The following is a 15,158-nucleotide window of genomic DNA, read 5'->3' as shown; positions in this document are numbered from 1 at the left end:
ATGGGCCCAGGTCAGCAGAGAGCTAAATCAGGTGTTGGCAGAGAGAACACGGGATACCTCAGACACAGCTGTCTTAGGAGTGATAACCACAGCCCTTTGGGGGAAAAGCAATGGCAACAGTGTTTCAGAGGCCTTGCTTTGGTTCTCCGGCTGTTACAGAAGGGCCTCTCTGTATCAAACTTTGAAACCTCTTAAGTCTCCTCCTTTCTGTCTAGTGATCACCCTCCATACTCATCAAACCTCACCTCTGTGTTAAGCTATCTTGATTACTATAGCTTAATGTTTCACAATGATGACGGGATGTCATTATAACAGAGCAGGATGGTGCCCCTGTGCTATTACTGAGTTCTTCAGGGATCTTTGAGGTTGCACATAGGTTTTACAATTGCCTTTTCTAGTTTCGTACAAAAAAAAAAAAAAACCCAAAAAAGTGGTACTGGGATTTTTTTTTCTTTTTTTTTTTTTTATTAACTTGAGTATTTCTTATATACATTTCAAGTGTTATTCCCTTTCCCGGTTTCCGGGCAAAATCCCCCTCCCCCCTCCCCTTCCTTATGGGTGTTCCCCTCCCAACCCTCCCCCCATTGCCGCCCTCCCCCCATAGTCTAGTTCACTGGGGGTTCAGTCTTAGCAGGACCCAGGGCTTCCCCTTCCACTGGTGCTCTTACTAGGATATTCATTGCTACCTATGGGGTCAGAGTCCAGGGTCAGTCCATATATAGTCTTTAGGTAGTGGCTTAGTCCCTGGAAGCTCTGGTTGCTTGACATTGTTGTACTTTTGGGGTCTCGAGCCCCTTCAAGCTCTTCCAGTTCTTTCTCTGATTCCTTCAACGGGGGACCTATTCTCAGTTCAGTGGTTTGCTGCTGGCATTCGCCTCTGTATTTGCTGTATTCTGGCTGTGTCTCTCAGGAGAGATCTACATCCGGCTCCTGTCGGTCTGCACTTCTTTGCTTCATCCATCTTGTCTAATTGGGTGGCTGTATATGTATGGGCCACATGTGGGGCAGGCTCTGATTGGGTGTTCCTTCAGTCTCTGTTTTAATTTTTGCCTCTCCCTTCCCTGCCAAGGGTATTCTTTTTCCTCATTTAAAGAAGGAGTGAAGCATTCACATTTTGATCATCCGTCTTGAGTTTCGTTTGTTCTAGGGATCTAGGGTAATTCAAGCATTTGGGCTAATAGCCACTTATCAATGAGTGCATACCATGTATGTCTTTCTGTGATTGGGTTAGCTCACTCAGGATGATATTTTCCAGTTCCAACCATTTGCCTACGAATTTCATAAAGTCGTTGTTTTTGATAGCTGAATAATATTCCATTGTGTAGATGTACCACATTTTCTGTATCCATTCCTCTGTTGAAGGGCATCTCGGTTCTTTCCATTTTCTGGCTATTATAAATAAGGCTGCGATGAACATAGTGGAGCACGTGTCTCTTTTATATGTTGAGGCATCTTTTGGGTATATGCCCAAGAGAGGTATAGCTGGATCCTCAGGCAGTTCAATGTCCAATTTTCTGAGGAACCTCCAGACTGATTTCCAGAATGGTTTTACCAGTCTGCAATCCCACCAACAATGGAGGAGTGTTCCTCTTTCTCCACATCCTCGCCAGCATCTGTTGTCCCCTGAGTTTTTGATCTTAGCCATTCTCACTGGTGTGAGGTGAAATCTCAGGGTTGTTTTGATTTGCATTTCCCTTATGACTAAAGATGTTGAACATTTCTTTAGGTGTTTCTCAGCCATTCGGCATTCCTCAGCTGTGAATTCTTTGTTTAGCTCTGAGCCCCATTTTTTAATAGGGTTATTTGTTTCCCTGTGGTCTAACTTCTTGAGTTCTTTGTATATTTTGGATATAAGGCCTCTATCTGTTGTAGGATTGGTAAAGATCTTTTCCCAATCTGTTGGTTGCCGTTTTGTCCTAACCACCGTGTCCTTTGCCTTACAGAAGCTTTGCAGTTTTATGAGATCCCATTTGTCGATTCTTGATCTTAGAGCATAAGCCATTGGTGTTTTGTTCAGGAAATTTTTTCCAGTGCCCATGTGTTCCAGATGCTTCCCTAGTTTTTCTTCTATTAGTTTGAGTGTGTCTGGTTTGATGTGGAGGTCCTTGATCCACTTGGACTTAAGCTTTGTACAGGGTGATAAGCATGGATCAATCTGCATTCTTCTACATGTTGCCCTCCAGTTGAACCAGCACCATTTGCTGAAAATGCTATCTTTTTTCCATTGGATGGTTTTGGCTCCTTTGTCAAAAATCAAGTGACCATAGGTGTGTGGGTTCATTTCTGGGTCTTCAATTCTATTCCATTGGTCTATCTGTCTGTCTCTGTACCAATACCATGCAGTTTTTATCACTATTGCTCTGTAATACTGCTTGAGTTCAGGGATAGTGATTCCCCCTGAAGTCCTTTTATTGTTGAGGATAGCTTTAGCTATCCTGGGTTTTTTGTTATTCCAGATGAATTTGCAAATTGTTCTGTCTAACTCTTTGAAGAATTGGATTGGTATTTTGATGGGGATTGCATTGAATCTGTAGATTGCTTTTGGTAAAATGGCCATTTTTACTATATTAATCCTGCCAATCCATGAGCATGGGAGATCTTTCCATCTTCTGAGGTCTTCTTCAATTTCTTTCCTCAGTGTCTTGAAGTTCTTATTGTACAGATCTTTTACTTGCTTGGTTAAAGTCACACCGAGGTACTTTATATTATTTGGGTCTATTATGAAGGGTGTCGTTTCCCTAATTTCTTTCTCGGCTTGTTTCTCTTTTGTATAGAGGAAGGCAACTGATTTATTTGAGTTAATTTTATACCCAGCCACTTTGCTGAAGTTGTTTATCAGCTTTAGTAGTTCTCTGGTGGAACTTTTGGGATCACTTAAATATACTATCATGTCATCTGCAAATAGTGATATTTTGACTTCTTCTTTTCCGATCTGTATCCCCTTGATCTCCTTTTGTTGTCTGATTGCTCTGGCTAGAACTTCAAGAACTATATTGAATAAGTAGGGAGAGAGTGGGCAGCCTTGTCTAGTCCCTGATTTTAGTGGGATTGCTTCAAGTTTCTCTCCATTTAGTTTAATGTTAGCAACTGGTTTGCTGTATATGGCTTTTACTATGTTTAGGTATGGGCCTTGAATTCCTATTCTTTCTAGGACTTTTATCATGAAGGGGTGTTGAATTTTGTCAAATGCTTTCTCAGCATCTAATGAAATGATCATGTGGTTTTGTTCTTTCAGTTTGTTTATATGATGGATCATGTTGATGGTTTTCCGTATATTAAACCATCCCTGCATGCCTGGGATGAAGCCTACTTGATCATGGTGGATGATTGTTTTGATGTGCTCTTGAATTCGGTTTGCCAGAATTTTATTGAGTATTTTTGCGTCGATATTCATAAGGGAAATTGGTCTGAAGTTCTCTTTCTTTGTTGTGTCTTTGTGTGGTTTAGGTATAAGAGTAATTGTGGCTTCGTAGAAGGAATTCGGTAGTGCTCCATCTGTTTCAATTTTGTGGAATAGTTTGGATAATATTGGTATGAGGTCTTCTATGAAGGTTTGATAGAATTCTGCACTAAACCCGTCTGGACCTGGGCTCTTTTTGGTTGGAAGACCTTTAATGACTGCTTCTATTTCCTTAGGAGTTATGGGGTTGTTTAACTGGTTTATCTGTTCCTGATTTAACTTCGATACCTGGTATCTGTCTAGGAAATTGTCCATTTCCTGAAGATTTTCAAATTTTGTTGAATATAGGTTTTTATAGTAAGATCTGATGATTTTTTGAATTTCCTCTGAATCTGTAGTTATGTCTCCCTTTTCATTTCTAATTTTGTTAATTTGGACGCACTCTCTGTGTCCTCTCGTTAGTCTGGCTAAGGGTTTATCTATCTTGTTGATTTTCTCAAAGAACCAACTTTTGGTTCTGTTGATTCTTTCTATGGTCCTTTTTGTTTCTACTTGGTTGATTTCAGCTCTGAGTTTGATTATTTCCTGCCTTCTACTCCTCCTGGGTGTATTTGCTTCTTTTTGTTCTAGAGCTTTTAGGTGTGCTGTCAAGCTGCTGACATATGCTCTTTCCTGTTTCTTTCTGCAGGCACTCAGCGCTATGAGTTTTCCTCTTAGCACAGCTTTCATTGTGTCCCATAAGTTTGGGTATGTTGTATCTTCATTTTCATTAAATTCTAAAAAGTTTTTAATTTCTTTCTTTATTTCTTCCTTGACCAGGTTATCATTGAGTAGAGCATTGTTCAATTTCCACGTATATGTGGGCATTCTTCCCTTATTGTTATTGAAGACCAGTTTTAGGCCGTGGTGGTCCGATAGCACGCATGAGATTATCTCTATCTTTCTGTACCTGTTGAGGCCCGTTTTTTGACCAATTATATGGTCAATTTTGGAGAAAGTACCATGAGGAGCTGAGAAGAAGGTATATCCTTTTGCTTTAGGATAGAATGTTCTATAAATATCCGTTAAGTCCATTTGGCTCATGACTTCTCTTAGTCTGTCGACATCACTGTTTAATTTCTGTTTCCATGATCTGTCCATTGATGAGAGTGGGGTGTTGAAGTCTCCCACTATTATTGTGTGAGGTGCAATGTGTGTTTTGAGCTTTAGTAAGGTTTCTTTTACGTATGTAGGTGCCCTTGTATTTGGGGTATAGATATTTAGGATTGAGAGTTCATCTTGGTGGATTTTTCCTTTGATGAATATGAAGTGTCCTTCCTTATCTTTTTTGATGACTTTTAGTTGAAAATTGATTTTATTTGATATTAGAATGGCTACTCCAGCTTGCTTCTTCTGACCATTTGCTTGGAAAGTTGTTTTCCAGCCTTTCACTCTGAGGTAGTGTCTGTCTTTGTCTCTGAGGTGTGTTTCCTGTAGGCAGCAGAATGCAGGGTCCTCGTTGCGTATCCAGTTTGTTAATCTATTTCTTTTTATTGGGGAGTTGAGGCCATTGATGTTGAGAGATATTAAGGAATAGTGGTTATTTCTTCCCGTTATATTCATATTTGGATGTGAGGTTATGTTTGTGTGCTTTCATTCTCTTTGTTTTGTTGCCAAGACGATTAGTTTCTTGCTTCTTCTAGGGTATAGCTTGCCTCCTTATGTTGGGCTTTACCATTTATTATCCTTTGTAGTGCTGGATTTGTAGAAAGATATTGTGTAAATTTGGTTTTGTCATGGAATATCTTGGTTTCTCCATCAATGTTAATTGAGAGTTTTGCTGGATACAGTAACCTGGGCAGGCATTTGTGTTCTCTTAGGGTCTGTATGACATCAGTCCAGGATCTTCTGGCCTTCATAGTTTCTGGCGAGAAGTCTGGTGTGATTCTGATAGGTCTCCCTTTATATGTTACTTGACCTTTTTCCCTTACTGCTTTTAATATTCTTTCTTTATTTTGTGTGTTTGGTGTTTTGACAATTATGTGACGGGAGGTGTTTCTTTTCTGGTCCAATCTATTTGGAGTTCTGTAGGCTTCTTGTATGTCTATGGGTATCTCTTTTTTTAGGTTAGGGAAGTTTTCTTCTATGATTTTGTTGAAGATATTTACTGGTCCTTTGAGCTGGGAGTCTTCACTCTCTTCTATACCTATTATCCTTAGGTTTGATCTTCTCATTGAGTCCTGGATTTCCTGTATGTTTTGGACCAGTAGCTTTTTCCGCTTTACATTATCTTTGACAGTTGAGTCAATGATTTCTATGGAATCTTCTGCTCCTGAGATTCTCTCTTCCATCTCTTGAATTCTGTTGGTGAGGCTTGTATCTACAGCTCCTTGTCTCTTCTTTTGGTTTTCTATATCCAGGGTTGTTTCCATGTGTTCTTTCTTGATTGCTTCTATTTCCATTTTTAATTCCTTCAACTGTTTGATTGTGTTTTCCTGGAATTCTTTCAGGGATTTTTGCGATTCCTCTCTGTAGGCTTCTACTTGTTCTCTAAGGGAGTTCTTCATGTCTTTCTTGAAGTCCTCCAGCATCATGATCAAATATGATTTTGAAAATAGATCTTGCTTTTCTGGTGTGTTTGGATATTCCATGTTTGTTTTGATGGGAGAATTGGGCTCCGGTGGTGCCATGTAGTCTTGGTTTCTGTTGCTTGGGTTCCTGCGCTTGCCTCTGGCCATCAGATTATCTCTAGTGTTACTTTGTTCTGCTATTTCTGACAGTGGCTAGACTGTCCTATAAGCCTGTGTGACAGGAGTGCTGTAGACCTGTTTTCCTCTCTTTCAGTCAGTTATGGGGACAGAGTGTTCTGCTTTCTGGCGTGTAGTTTTTCCTCTCTACAGGTCTTCAGCTGTTCCTGTGGGCCTGTGTCTTGAGTTCACCAGGCAGCTTTCTTGCAGCAGAAAATTTGGTCTTACCTGTGGTCCCGAGGCTCAGGTTCGCTCGTGGGGTGCTGCCCACGGGCTCTCTGCAGCGGCAGCAACCAGGAAGACCTGTGCCACCCCTTCCAGGAACTTCAGTGCACCAGGGTTCCAGATGGTCTTTGGCTTTTTCCTCTGGCGTCAGAGATGTGTGTGCAGGGAGCAGTCACTTCTGGTTTCCCAGGCTTGTCTGCTTCTCTGAAGGTTTAGCTCTCCCTCCCACGGGATTTGGGTGCAGAGAACTGTTTATCCGGTCTGTTTCTTTCAGGTTCCGGCGGTGTCTCAGGCACAGGGGTCCTGCCGCTCCTGGGCCCTTCCCCATGGGAGCCTAGAGGCCTTATACAGTTTCCTCTTGGGCCAGGGATGTGGGCAGGGGTGAGCAGAGTTGGTGGTCTCTTCCGCTCTGCAGCCTCAGGAGTGCCCACCTGACCAGGCGGTTGGGTCTCTCTCTCACCGGGTCTGGGAGCAGAGAGCTGCTGCGGGCCGGGATCCGCGGGTGTGGGACTTTGGTACTGGGATTTTGATGGCTGTTGCATAGACTCTTTAGATCTGTTTTGGCAGAATACATATTTTTATTAATGTTTTCCAGTTTTTGAGCAAGACCATTTTCTATTTAATTGCCACGAATTTGTTGATTTTCTGATTTTTCTTTCATGATTGACTTTTTCCTCTTTAGTTTTTATTTTTTCCTTTGTGGTTAGAAAAGAATTTCAGCATGTTAATATCCATCTTGGCCGTTTTGGGCACAACACTTGGCGTATCTGGGATGCTTTTTTTTTTTTTAAAGATTTATTTATTATGTAGAAGTACACTGCAGCTGTCTTCAGACACACCAGAAGAGGGTATCAGATCTCATTACAGATGGTTGTGAGCCACCATGTGGTTGCTGGGAGTTAAACTTAGGACCTCTGGAAGAGCATTTAGTGCTCTTAACCGCTGAGCCGTCTCTCCAAATCCCTGGGATACTTTTTATTTGTTGTATATTTTGAAGGACCTTTTCCCATGTCCCGACTCCCATGCTATCTGACTTTATTTCTGCTATAAGCGAGGGATTGAATCCTATTATTAACATGTTGCTTTTCATTTTTTTCAGTTCAATCAGTGTCTGTTGCTTATGTTTAGAGTGTATAACATGATATGTGTGTATATGTGTGTCTAAATATATATATGTATATATATACATATATATATGTATATATGTATATATATGTATAAATATATATGTATATGTATATGTATATATATGTGCGTGTGCATATATACATATTTCCAATATCCTAAAAAATGGTCTTTTTATTGTTTATAGTTTGTTTGTTTTACTTTAATTGTAGTTTAATTTAACTTAATTTTATTTGAACAAGGTCTCCTTCTGTAGCCTGGATTTCCTGGGAACTTGTGACAACTGTTTTTCCCAGTACTAGAATTACAGGCACAAGCTACCAGCCCAGCTCCCACCCTTGCCCCCATATATTCTTCTCTTGTCTTATTAGAGCTTTAGTCTTGAAGCATATTCCGTCTGTGTAGGAGCTTTAAAATGTAATTTATACAATGTAATTGCAGCCACTCTGCTTTTCTGTGATCACTTATTATGGGCAGCTCCTTTTTTATCCCTTTGCTTTTGGCCTTCTTGTGTCTCAGGCCTAAAGAGTTTACTGGTGGCTCCTATTTAATCTTCATTGCACTGCACGTGGACCAAAGGCCATCAAAAAAGTTTACTGTAGACAGCATATGATTAGACATTATTTTTTTATTTTATGAGTATGAGTACTTTATCTGCATGTATGTCTGTGTGCCACTTGTGTGTTTGGTACTCATGCCAAAAGAGGGTTTTAGACCCCTGGAACTAGAGTTACAGATGGTTGTGAGCCACCGTGTGGTTGCTGGGAATTGAACTCAGGACCTCTGGAGGAGTTGCCAGTGCTCTTAACCACTGAGCCATCTCTCCAGCCCCATGATTAGAGTTTTGTTTTTCTTTAGAGGTTTAATCTCTTCAGTGAATTTATATATTTTGACTAGGAATTAAATATAAAACAATTTTTATTTAACAAACTTACTGAAAAAGAAATGATTATATTATTTTTTATAATTGTTTTTCCTATTTTTCTTACTTTTTGTCACTGACTTTTTTATTATGTTTTTTCTATTTCCTTTTTATTCCATGCTTATGTATTTGTTCTTCTCAGAGAACTTTAAAATTTCATATGATTTGTGTAACCTTCCAGCATTATTTTATTCTTTAGTGGTAAGAACTTCCTCGAGTAGTCAAGGGTAGGGCCTTTCCCGGCTGCATGAACTCCTAAGTGCTGCGATCACCTGGGGTGTTCTGGAAGGTTTACAGGCAGATTTGTTTAGCATGTTGTTAGCTGTGGATAATGAGTGCCTTGGCTTTGAATGGCTTTTCTGCTGTTCACATCTGTCTGCTGTGATCTCATATATTGTATGTGCAAAGTGTTTTCACCCCTGCCCAGTCATTTGTTTTTTACTTCTTGCAGTGTTATTTTCTCGTTATACCCAAGACTTTTCATCAAAGCAGCACATGAAGTATTCTTTCCAAGAAGAAGTACACAGAAGACCTGACAAGTGTGGCACTGAGAGCTTCCATCTAAGGAAACAGTGGAGCGTGTGAGGAAGAGTGACAGTCAGGAAGTACTTTCCAGTGGACCCTGTGTGACAGCTAACAATAGCACGGAGAAAAGTGTCTCTGCCAACAGAGACCAAGAACAGACAACATCTCAGGTTATGGCAGTTACTGACGAAGAACCCTACCTTTCAATAAGCGAACATTCCCAGCCACATTTGAAACATACCTTTCCTCTGAAAGGAAACTGGGAATGTCTGAAAGAGGGCCTGGGTCATGACACGACCAGTAAGCTGTTTAAAATGCAGTGTGGTATTGCACTCTTATTCAAACATTTCTGTAGCTAGACTAGAAAATGAATGTATTTCTGAATGTGATCACTTTGAGAGCTCTTCTACCAAAAATGCATTGTTTTCTAGTCAACAAACAACTCTTTGTGCCAAAATATACAGTGTCAATAAATGTGGGGAGGATTTTTCTTATCCATCCTTGTTAAACACAGACACAACGATTTGGGGAGCAGAGAGCATGTGTGATGAGACTGCCCAGAGTGTTTGATGGAGCTGTACCCTCAATAACTGCCGGGATTTCTATACTGGAGAGAAAACTTACGAATGCACTGAGACACATAAGAACTTCAGTCATGGTTCAGATCATGGGAAATGTATTTCTTTTCCAGAGAATGTTTACAGAGGTAACAAATTGGAGAAGTCTTTCATCAGAGCTTAGAAGATCTTCGGAGTTCCCACCTTCAAGACGAGGCTTACAGCAGTGAAGAATGCGTCCTGACTTTTAGTCAAAACTCAGATCTCATAGGACACCCGAAAACTAGTAGAGCCAAACCCTACAAATGTAAAGAGTGTGGCAAAGCTAACAGTTGTTCACACCTTAATGTACACCAGAGAGTTCATACTGGAGAGAGCCCCCTTGAATGTAAAGAGTGTGGCAAAGCCTTTCTTGACTGTAGAACCTTAACTTACCACCGAAGGACTCACACAGGAGAGAAACCTCATGGCTGTAAAGAGTGTGGCAAAACCTTCAACGAACATTCAAACCTCAGACGACACCAAAGAATCCACACTGGAGAGAAACCTTGCAGATGTCAGGATTGTGACCAAGCTTAGACCCCAAGCTCTCATCTTATTCGACACCAGAGAGTTTATGTTGGAGAATGTGGCAAATCCTTTATCAAGTGTCCCACTCGTAGACAGTGTCATGGCATTCATCCTGGACTGAAGTCCTACAAGTGGAAGGAGTGTGGTAAAACCTTTGTTCATATTTCAAATCTTACTCAACACCAAAACATTGGGACTGGAGAAAAGCCATTCAAATGTAAAGAGTGGTTTAAGCCTGAAACAACATCACATACATAGTTTGTACTGGAGAGAAGCCCCACAAGTGTAAAGAGTGTGAGAAAGCCTTCACTCAGATTTCAAAACTTACAGAGCGTACTGGAGAGAAGCCCTGTGAGTGTAAGGAATGTGCAAAGCCTTTCACAAGTGGCCAGTGTTCGAGTACTACCATAGAACTCGTACAGGAGAGAAGCCCCACGAGTGTAAGGAATGTGGCAAAGCTTTCACCAAAGGTTCGGATCTCAGAAGACATCAGAGTTCATAGGGCAGAGAAACCTTACAAATGTAATGAGTGTGGCAATGCCTTTACCACGAACTCAGGTCTTAGAGCGCATCACAGAGTTCATACTGGAGAGAAGCCCTACCAAGCCTTCAGCCGTTGTTCACACCTCACTGTACACCAGAGAGTTCACACCAGAGAGAAATGGGATACAAATAAAGTATGTGGCAAAGCTTTTCCCAGGTGTTCAAGCCTCAGACATCATAACAGAATTCATACTGGAGAGAAGTGCTCCTCATGTAAAGGTTATGGCAAGTGTGCGTGTGTGTGTGTGTGTGTGTGTGTGTGTGTGTGTGTGTGTGTGTGTGTAAGCCTGAGGTCAATATCGTATGGTTTCCTCCGTTGCTCTACCTTTTTGTCTTTTTAAATTACGTTAAACATTTTGTTTTGTGTATTCATGTGTGTGTATATACATGCAGGTGACATGGTTGGAGGGTTGGTTATGCCCTTTCACTGCGTGGGTCTTGCGGATCTAACTCAGAGATCACTCCTGGCTGTGGTTCCTTTACCTGCTGAGCCTCCCCTTATTTTTTGATACAAGGTTTACATTTTTAAAAAAAGATACATTTTTATGTGTGTAATGTGTGTCTGTGCATCACATGCACTGCCCACAGAGGCCAGCAGAGAGCGTCCGGTTTCCCCGCAGTGGTCACAGGCAGTTCTTAGAGCCATCTGGGAAGCAAATGGCTGGGAAGCAAGAGCAAGTGCTCTTAACCACTAAGCCAACTCTCCAGTCCTGTCTTCAAACATTTTAAAATAAATAACCTATTTATATACTTATTTATTTGTGTAAGCACACACAGTTATTATGTACAGAGTTAGAGGACAACTGGCAGGCGTCAGTTCTTTCTGCTGTCTGTCTCAGGGATTGGACTTAAGTCATTTGGCATTGTGGCAGACACCCTTATCTTGAGCTGTCTCACAAGTCCTGAGCCAGGCTTTCTCGGTGAACCTGGAGTTCACCAATTGGGACCAGCAAGCCTTCAGAATCTTAGTTGTTTACACCTCCAGAGCTGGCACCATACAAGTTGTGCTGCCATGCCTACCTTGTTTCTATATAATTAAGAAATATTTGTTTTGTGTCTTTGCCCCATCTACTGCGAGAATGAAGACCATTCTCAGCCATCAGACTGTTGACACTCCAGAAAATGTCGACATCACTCTGAAGGGTGCACAGTCATTGTGAAGGGCCCTAGGGGAGCTATGTGGAGGGACTTCAGTCACATCAGTGTAGAGCTGAGTCTTCTACGAAAGAAAAAGAAAAGGCTCCGTGTTGACAAGTGGTGAGGTAACAGGAAGGAGCTGGCCACTGTCAGAACCATCTGCAGTCACGTTCAGACCATGATGAAGGGTGTGACACTGGGCTTCCGTTACAAGATGAGGTCTGTGGATGCTCACTTCCCTATCAACATCGTTATTCAGGAGAATGGGTCTCTGGTTGAAATCCGAAATTTCTTGGGTGAAAAATACATCCGGAGGGTTTGGATGAGGACGGGTGTTGCTTGTTCTGTCTCTCAAACCCAGAAGGATGAGTTAATCCTTGAAGGAAATGATATTGAACTTGTTTCAAATTTAGCGGCTCTGATTCAGCAAGCCACAACAGTTAAGAACAAGGATATCAGGAAGTTTTTGGATGGCATCTATGTTTCTGAGAAGGGAACCGTGCAACAGCCTGATGAATGAGACCTCAGTTTCCTAGCTCCAGAAACAAGATCCTGATCACAAGTACAATTTGGGCTCTATGGGAACAATAAAAGACTTATATATTGAAAAAAGGAGAAATATTTGTTTTGAGACAGGTTCTCTGTAATTCTGGGTGTCCTAGGACTCATTATGTAGACCAGATTGGCCTCAAACTCATAGAGATCCACCTGCCTGTGCCTCCCTAGTTCTGGGATTAAAGGCATATGTCACCATACCTGGACTATGCCCAGCTTTGGGTGTGGGTGAGGGGATCTGGATTTGGGTCCTCATGTTTGAATAGCATCTGTTGTCTCCATTGTGTTACATTGAAATATATAACTATTACAATATAACGGTCAAGTTTTGGACTAAAAACCATGGAAGAAATAAATAGCGCATCTTTGAGTGGATGGGTTTTGTGTTTACCTATCTTGATGGTGACTACTGACACGAAAGACAATTCAAGTCACTTCCTGCTGTGATTCTAGACCTGTATTAGTGTCCTTTCCTTACATCCTTCTGTAATCTGAGGAAAAGAATGGAGACCTCGTCTTCCTGAAGTATGTGTGGGATAACTGGGTGTAACTAAGAGGCTTAACCCTAGCTTTCCTAAGGTCCTACATTCCACAAATAAAGAAAATATCCTCTCCATTCCTCACAGATGCCATTTTGATTCTGCAAAGTCCTCATCTTTAGTCCCATGGGCAGTGAAATAATTTCCCAGTTGTAACAGCCCAGTCTAACACTCTCTTTTCTAAAGGGGTTAGAGTTTGTTCTAATAGCAGGATGATTCATATGTCTAATTTAATTGCTAAAAGGGTTGAATGTTCTGCCCTTAGTTCTCAGTATAATTTCTCAGTGCTCAGTTCTGTGAGCATACAGAAGACAGGGCCTATGGGCTCCATCATTCAGGGAGTGTGTGGGAGGGGCAGCAGAAGGGCTCTTTAGTTTCTCCTCAGCATAAGGGAGCAGGCACAGAGATTCGAGGCACTGAGGCCTTGGACCTTCCAGAGGTCAGACCAGCACTTTGGGGACTTTTTACTGAATGCTAATTTCTCCTAATTTCGCCGTTTCACATGTCTCCCTGACTATAGCTATTGCTATAGCTTTGACTGTAGTCTTTTGAGTCCATCCTGTATTTTCTACTGAGTTCTGCTGATCTTGCAGGAAAATACAGTTGGACAGGGAATTTCAGGCAGCTTTCCTTATTTACAGAATAAGCAATTGAAGGGTGGTATAATTCAGAGTTTCCCCTGGGCTGGGTGTGGTGGTGCATGCCTTTAATCCTAGCTCTTGGGAGACTGAGGTATATGGATGTCTGAGTTTGAGGCCAGCCTAGTCTATGTAGTACCTGAACAGTTAGTGCTGTGTAGAAAAACCCTGTCTCAAAAAACAACAAAAAGCTCTGAGGCCATTTTTAAAAATCTGCTCTCCCACGTGTTTTAACCTTTTTAGGCCCTGTTTGTATTGATTTTCTTCCTAAGCCGTTGGAAGTGTAATCTGCAAGCCAATAGTCCTAAAGAATCTTCACAGCATCTGTCCTCATCTGTACAGTGAAACCAGGACTGGGAGACACTAATGGAGTCCCCTAATCTTGAGTCAACTCGGTGAAGGGGACGGTGAAGGGGACGGTAAAGGGGGAAGTTAGTGCACCAGAGCACTTCTAAGATCCATTCCCAGCGTGGGACTGGTTCTGGTAACCCACACCTGTCAGTCTGGTCCCCACCAGTTTCTCTTATACCTCAGACATCCCTGATGTCTCCCTTCTAGGAAGTGCACTAATTCCCTTCTCACCTCATCAATAAATGGAAAGATCACGGTGAGAAGCACCTTCAGCCTCAGAGGTGGGAGTCTTCCTTTGGAAGCAATATAATGATTTAAGATCCTATCATTTGAAGTGATGTAAGCTTAGAGGGGAGCGGGACCCAGTGCCTCTCAATGGCCTGAAGAAATGATTGGCCAGCAGGAAGATGCTGGACCGATTGGCCAGCCATGCACTCTGGAAGCTCCTGGTCAGCCAGTGAAAGTGCATAGTGTTTGAGGTGGAACAGGAGGAGGAGGAGCTACTCCTGCTCTGGGTTGATTTGTCTCTACCTTTTTTGAATTGGATATTTTCTTTATTTACATTTTTTCTACCTTTTGGAGGTCGCGGAAAGGACAAGGGCGAAGATGGATAACGGGAGGGAGAAATGAAAGGGTGTGGATTGTTTTCAACTGATAATGGCTGCCCAAATACCTTTTAAAAAGGTTGTCCATTTTTATTGGTGACAATAGAGACAGCCATTCTTTTTTCCCATGAGAGTTGTGACACAGCGCCACCCTCTTGGCCTCGGGTGGGTCTGTATAAGCCCTGTACTGGTGTCACTGAAGGTCACTGAATGCTGTAGGAAGGTGGTCTTCAGATCAGTCTCTTTTAAGTCCAGGTTTTTTTTTTTTCTAAAACTTCATTGATTTTTAATTTTTTGGTGTGAATTTTACATCATGCGCCCAAATCCCACTTATGCCTCTGTCCCTTTGTATCTGCCCTCCACCCTTGTAACCTCCCTTCCCAAAGGAAACCACCACTGACAACCAAAAACCAAAACCACCGTGCCCTGGAAGCTGTAGTGTGTTGGTGTGTCGTGGTGTATTAACAGTATACTGTTCTGCCCGAGCGGCTCTATGGTTTGAGGCCTCTGGTTTCTGCTACGACATCAATACTGGATCCTCAGGAGGATCCTCTAGGATATCTGTTGTTGCCCTGGGACATAGGGATCCTGCAGCTTTGGTCCTGCAGGTCCAGCCCCTTAGGATCCAGCAGTTCACAGGGGGAAAACACGGGGGTAGGGCAACTCAAAGTCCTGGATCTGGGCTTGAGTGGTAGCTGAATTAGTTCTTCAGCCTGCCAGCTCTCCGGTGCCACCAGGGC

At 42.0% G+C, this 15,158-nt stretch overlaps 2 pseudogenes across 2 annotated transcripts in view; both read left to right on the top strand.

The window, feature by feature from the left end:
• Sec61g-ps3 (Sec61 translocon subunit gamma, pseudogene 3) overlaps window positions 1-11,543 on the top strand; it is a 40,173-nt pseudogene extending 28,630 nt beyond the window's left edge. Inside the window, exons 3-4 of the transcript XR_015652714.1 lie at window positions 2,126-2,157; window positions 8,874-11,543. The product of XR_015652714.1 is annotated as a Sec61 translocon subunit gamma, pseudogene 3, transcript variant X2 (transcript). The remainder of the gene's footprint in view (window positions 1-2,125; window positions 2,158-8,873) is intronic.
• A 103-nt stretch (window positions 11,544-11,646) lies between these two features.
• Window positions 11,647-12,250, top strand: LOC147996996 (large ribosomal subunit protein uL6 pseudogene; annotated as a pseudogene). The gene has a single exon (XR_015652711.1). The product of XR_015652711.1 is annotated as a large ribosomal subunit protein uL6 pseudogene (transcript).
• Window positions 12,251-15,158: the final 2,908 nt, after the last annotated feature.

This window comes from Rattus norvegicus, chromosome 1 (assembly GCF_021556685.1).
Source record: "Rattus norvegicus strain SHRSP/BbbUtx chromosome 1, alternate assembly SHRSP_T2T, whole genome shotgun sequence".
NCBI lineage: Eukaryota > Metazoa > Chordata > Mammalia > Rodentia > Muridae > Rattus > Rattus norvegicus.
This window is presented reverse-complemented; position numbering and strand designations above follow the sequence as displayed.